This window comes from Coenobita brevimanus, chromosome 99 (assembly GCF_032717465.1).
Source record: "Coenobita brevimanus isolate Jiangsu-jjx chromosome 99, ASM3271746v2, whole genome shotgun sequence".
Classification (NCBI taxonomy): Eukaryota; Metazoa; Arthropoda; class Malacostraca; order Decapoda; family Coenobitidae; genus Coenobita; species Coenobita brevimanus.
Window position 1 is genome coordinate 10,319,251 of NC_137052.1, and position 4,597 is coordinate 10,323,847.

The following is a 4,597-nucleotide window of genomic DNA, read 5'->3' on the forward strand; positions in this document are numbered from 1 at the left end:
CTTATTACCTCCGCGTGATCCATCAGTATGATGACTGCACAACATTTTCGCACAACAAGCCAATAGATGTCCAACTCTCAACGTAGCTATTATCCTATGCAACAGGACATCAACTTATACCATGGTTTGCGAATATAATGACTTTTTCCTCACAATAAAACAGACTAGATGATGCACGACATGGCATTAACTTTTTGTCAAATTCATAATCATGAATCATATTTGGCCACCCTAATTCGCCACAAAAATATTACAGCGGTGGAGTCACACACACACTAGACTCAGGTGAACCACGTTTCGAGACACCGGACATCTCAGTTTCTGAAATTTATGCTCAATTACAGTTGTTCAACACATTGTATGGCGAACATTGACTCCATCATTCATCCAATACACGTTACTGCATACGGAGTTACAGATCGCCTCAGAACATTTGTATAATCACAGGCTTCATCTTTCATAACAAAACACGACGAAGTTTCGATACATTTGCACCCACCACCTGTCCCCCCCTCCCCTCCGTTCTACCTCGCCTCGCAGTCAACTCCTGCAGAGAAAAAATGGATGCCAGTGGCATTACAATTTGTTTTTCTTTCTACCTTCCAATATACCTACATGGAAAACACTTGTATATACAGACTGAGTATGACTTGATAGAACATTGTTTCTGTGGGTACTTGATACTGTAGCGGAGGGGAAGCTCTGCCGGGTCTGTCCATTCACTTACAATTACTACGATGTAAACAAACACAGTGGTGTCACATTTCACAAAACACACCACCCGCTGTGCTCGTTAGAAGTGGAAGTAAATGTATGTGTGGGGAGATAAAATTCGATCGGGGAGAAGGCCCACAACGGGTACATTGAACCTTGGGAGATCATTTATGGTAACAAGCAATTTGGCTAGTTGAAACGAACAAAATCTATGTGAGTTAGCTTATCAACCATGCAAGCAGGTGTGTTTGCAGGTGTGGGGAGATAATTCACTTATGGGGAGTAATCCTGTAGTGCCTCATAGTACTTCAGAAACTTTCAGAAACACCAAATGTTTGTATTGCCATGAGGGAAAATAGAATATTGTTCAATATTGTTGCAGATGCATGCAATGGAAAAGGGAAAATGTAACTGTCTTTACTACATCGAGGTGGAGGGGTGGTGATGGGGGGAGGAGGCTGGGTGGTGGTGGGAGTGCTGGGGCTCAGATGCCTGTGACTGCACGTGTTTGCATGTATAGAACAGTATACAGAGAAGCATTTATTATATTCAGGTACGAAAAAGCACAGGAAAAAAAAATCGCGGCAATACATATAAAGTACGTGATGGGGGTGGGGGGAGTGGGGGAGGGGAGGCGTGGGGGGGAGAGCAATCCAAGCTGCGTGCTCGTTATCACACGATGGTTTATTGGGAGTAGGAAGGTAGTATGGGGCCGAAAGGGAGGGAGGGGGTAGGGTAGGTAAGGGTATACAAGGTAGGAGGGGAAGGTGGGGGGGGCTGGGGGGGGATGGAATGGGCCTCGTGGTTTGGGTAGGGGTAAACTTCGACTAACAACGTCATATTGGGGTGTACAGAGGGGTGGGACGGTCTTCAGAGAGGGTTATTACGTGACAGATTACAAAACATTCAGGCAATGGGTGGGCCAATAGGGGGGGGTGACCCCCCCTGTCCCCAGAGTGGCCGGATCACCCAACCCGAGCCCGGAGGGGTTAGTTCTCATTGGCTTGAAGGGATATACGTCACAATCGGAGCGGAGCAATGTGCACGCAGCTTTTTACAAGGTGCGCTATATTGATGTGATTCAGCTGAGAGGGTTAAAGTGGTCAACACGTACATTGACGTGCTTCGGTATTTAGGGGTTAAAAAAGGGTGCTAAATCCCTGATCTTGCACTTCTCACAAGATTCATCCACCCAGCTTGATCTCTTGTCAGCTCCCTAGCCTCACCAACTTCCAAGCCTCTCTTCCTCACACACTGATCCACCATATCTCTCCACCTTCTCCTTGGCCTACCTTGCCTCCTTCCTCCTTCAAATTCGCTCAGATATACCTTTTTCACAACTCTGTTGTTATTCATTCTCTCCACATGACCATTCCGTCTCAGTACACTTTCTTCGATTCTGATGTCCAATTCACTCCACATCTTTCACGAATCACATTGTTTCGTATCCTATCCACCCTGTGGACTCAACATACATTCCTCAGCAGTCTCATCTCCACTTTTCTTACTCTTGACTTTTCATTTTCATGCCTCACCATAGTCTCGCATCCATATGTCAAAGTTAGCACTAACACCCCTTCATGTAAGCCTCGTGCAGCTGCAACACTCAAGCCTCTGTTTGTGATCAAGGCCTTCATTGCACCAGCTATTGTTCCTCCTTGTGTCACTCTATTTTCCACTTTTTTGCACATTTTCCTCTCTTTTATCTCACTGTACCCAGGTATTTGAACTCTCTCACCAATTCCAGTCTCTCTCCATTCACTCTAACATCGCACTGGGAGTCACCTTCTCTCTCAAAAACCATCACTTTACTCTTTTCTACGGTTACCCTCAAGGCACGACGCTCAGAGACATCAGGAAAGCTATGCACTAGCCTACCAGGTTCTTGTCCTGTATTTGTAAGTAATATTGCTTCATCAGTACACAACAATATATATGATTGTGGTATGCAAGATCAAGCTGAGATAAGTGAGGTGGATCAAGAGAGAGAGGAGCAGTCAGAGTGAAAGACTGAAAGTTGAGAAGCTGAGGATCAAAGAAGTGGCAGATGAGTACAGGACCAAAGTAGAGGACAAGTTAGAATCAGTGAACTGAATTGAATGGGATCTGGACAGCCTGTGGAATGCTTATAGGGATTGCTTGGTTAGGAATGCTAAAGAGGTGTGTGGTGTGGCAAGAGTATCAACAAAAAAGAAGGATACTGCATGGTGGGATGAGGAGGTTAAGAGAGCGGTGGAGGAAAAGAGGAAGAAGTGGGTAAAGTGGTTACAGGATAGGGATTCAGTTGAAATAAGAACTGAGTATATCGAGAGCAGGAAGCACGTAAAGAGACTGGTGAAGAGGAAAAAAAAGGAGGTAAATGATGACCTGGGAAGAAAAATGAATGCAAACTACTCTGAAAATAGAAAGTTATTCTGGAAAGAAGTGCGGAAATGTAGAAGTGAAAGCAGAAAGATATGTGATAGTGTGAAGGATGCAGGTGGTAGGTTACTAACCCATGGAGACGAAGTAAGGACCAGATTGAAAGAATATTTTGAAAACCTAATGAATGGGAATAGAGATAGCAGAGCGGCTGTAAACATGATTGGTTTTGGGGGTGTGCAGAGAAGGAATGCAGTGCCAGGAGACGTGACACTCGCACAGGTGAAGAGTGCTGTGAAATTGCTGAAAAATTGGAAGGCAGCTGGGGGTTGATGAGGTGTATGCAGAGATGCTTAAGTGTAGTGGAGACAGAGGAATGAAGTGCTTGTTGGAGATATGTAAGAAGGTATGGATGAGTGAAACTGTGTCTGCAGAGTGGAAAAAGGCTGTGATTGTACCCCTGTACAAAAATAAAGGTGAACGAAGTGAGTGCAAGAATTATCGTGGCATAAGTTTATTGAGTGTGGTTGGGAAGGTATTTGGAAGAATTATTATAGAGAAAGGAAGAGAAATACCAGAAGTCCTAGTGAGTGATGAATAGGGTGGCTTTAGGAGTGGCAGAGGATGTGTGGATCAAGTATTTGCATGAGACAGATAGAAGAGAAGGCTTGTGAGAAGGACCATAAGGTGTTTATGGCATTAATGGTTCTAGAAAAAGCATACGACAAAGTAGACAGAGAGGGATTGTGGAAAGTTTTGTGCATGTATGGTGTGGATGGTAAGCTGCTAGGTGCTGTCAAGAGTTTTTATGATGGTAGCGAAGCATGTGTAAGGGTTAATGGGCATCTAAGTGAATGGTTCACGATCGGTGTGGGCGTGCGACAGTGTTGTGTGATGTCCTCATGGCTGTTCAATATATATATGGATGGGGTGATGAGAGAAGTAGAAACACGAGTAATGCAGAGAGGGATGGCATTGGTAATGAATGGTGATAGATGGAATATCCCAAATTTGTTGTATGCTGATGATGCAGTAATGCTTGCAAGCACCAGACAAGAACTTGGTAGGCTAGTGGAGAGTTTTGCTGATGTCTGTGAGCGTCGTGCCTTGAGAGTAAATGTAGAGAAGAGTAAATGATGTTTATTGAGAGAGAAGGTGACTCCCAGTGTGATGTCACATTGCATGGAGAGAGACTGGAATTGGTAAGAGAGTTCAAATACTTGGGTATAGTGATAGAAAAGAGAGGAAAATGTGCAAAACAAGTTGAAAGTAGAGTGACACAAGGAAGTAATGTAGCAGGTGCAATGAAGGCCTTGATAAGAAACAGTGGCTTGAGTGTCGCAGCTGCACGAGGCTTACATGAGGAAGTGTTAGTGCCAGCTCTAACATATGGGTGTGAGACTATGGTGTGGCATGAAAATGAAAAGTGAAGAGTAAGAGCAGTGGAGATGGGCTGCTGAGGAATGTATGTTGAATACACAGAGTGGATAGGATACGAAATAATGTGTTTCGTGAAAGGTGT